Source organism: Camelina sativa, chromosome 17, assembly GCF_000633955.1.
Source record: "Camelina sativa cultivar DH55 chromosome 17, Cs, whole genome shotgun sequence".
NCBI lineage: Eukaryota > Viridiplantae > Streptophyta > Magnoliopsida > Brassicales > Brassicaceae > Camelina > Camelina sativa.
Window position 1 is genome coordinate 34,827,588 of NC_025701.1, and position 1,623 is coordinate 34,829,210.

Consider the following 1,623-nt stretch of genomic DNA (forward strand, 5'->3'; position numbering starts at 1 on the left):
TCAATCAGAAACCTGCTGAACTTATCAAACCAGGCATGTGGGGCTTGTTTTAAGCCGTATAAGGCTTTCTTCAAGGAACAAACATGATTTGGCTTTGCAACATCCTCAAAACCTGGTGGTTGAATCATGAAAACTTGTTCTTGCAGATCCCCATGGAGAAAAGCATTCTTAACATCAAGTTGAGTAACACTCCAGCTCTTTGAAGTAGCTACTACAAGAACAATCCTTATAGTTGATGTTCGGACAACAGGACTGTAGCTCTCGTTGAAGTCTACACCTTCCTCTTGATTGAAGCCCTTGGCGACAAGCCTTGCTTTTAATTTATTCAGAGATCCATCGGCGTTTAATTTTACAGTAAATACCCAACGATAGCCAAGAATGTTCATATCTGCAGTTGCTGGAGTCAGAGTCCATGTATGGTTCTGAGAGATAGACTCTAGTTCTTCTATCGTTGCTTGACGCCATCCTGGATGAGCTAGAGCTTCAGCCACTGTTGTAGGCAATGAAGGAAGTTTTTTACTCGCAACAAGAGCATATCTAGGATTCGGTTTTCGAATCCCATGCTGAGACCGTGTAGTCATAGGATGAGAAGCAGTTGCATCACTAGGTTGATCAGCTGGTGGTCCACTGATGTCATCCTACTCTTCGTGTGGAACACTTATAACCTCCTCTGACTGTAGTTGCTGCGGTTCATCATCGACTGGCAAAACTTGTTGATCAGGAGTCAGATTACTCTCTTGAGAGAATTCAACAATCTGAGATGAAAGTGTTGGAAGAGAATAAACGATAGAAGGGTTTTTGTGATATTGAGCTTTTACTTTTCTTATTGATATCTTGTTCATTGCATCAAGGTTGTATTTATACAACAATAGGAACATTCTAGACTCTTACCAAAGCCTAAGGATATTCTGACACATGTTTGTCATCTACTCACTCTCTAATGATGAGAGAGCATAATAACGGCTAGATAGGACGATTGCACAGCTCTCTCCAGCTGGTGGTCCTTGTACCTTCGTCGTCACACTCCTCCTCTATTTTGTACTTTTGTCATTTTGTTGCAGTGGAGGGAAAGTAGCTTGTTGGGCTAAACTTGCAACTGTTGTTGGGCTTGGACTCTTGTTTATTGTACTTGGACTCTCAACAACAACTTAAAGAATAAAGGATTCGAGGATTGTTCTTCTAGTGCGATGTGGTAAAATGGTTTCACAGCACTATCTGATTTGATTCGACGGTCCATCAAAACATTGATGATGTATTGTATATTATATTTGCATCTATGCATGTTAATTTGTGTACACAAGTGTATTTTTTCATAGTACTGAAATTCCAAACCGAATCATAAATATGTACATCAGTATCTTTTGTAAGTTACAATCCTTAATCCAAAGTAAAATTGCATTGAAAATCAAATTTCAACATGATTAACCAAAGAAATAAGTGATACGAGAAATTCGTATGCTAGCGTGTAGGGGTTTCAAAATGGTTAACCCAACCTAACTCAACTCATTATCCAATGAGTTAAAATTTAAATGAGTTTATGAGTTGACTCAAATTATTTAATAATTGGGTTGGATCAACCCATGAATCCATTTATTTAAATGAGTTAGATGAATAACTGAGTTG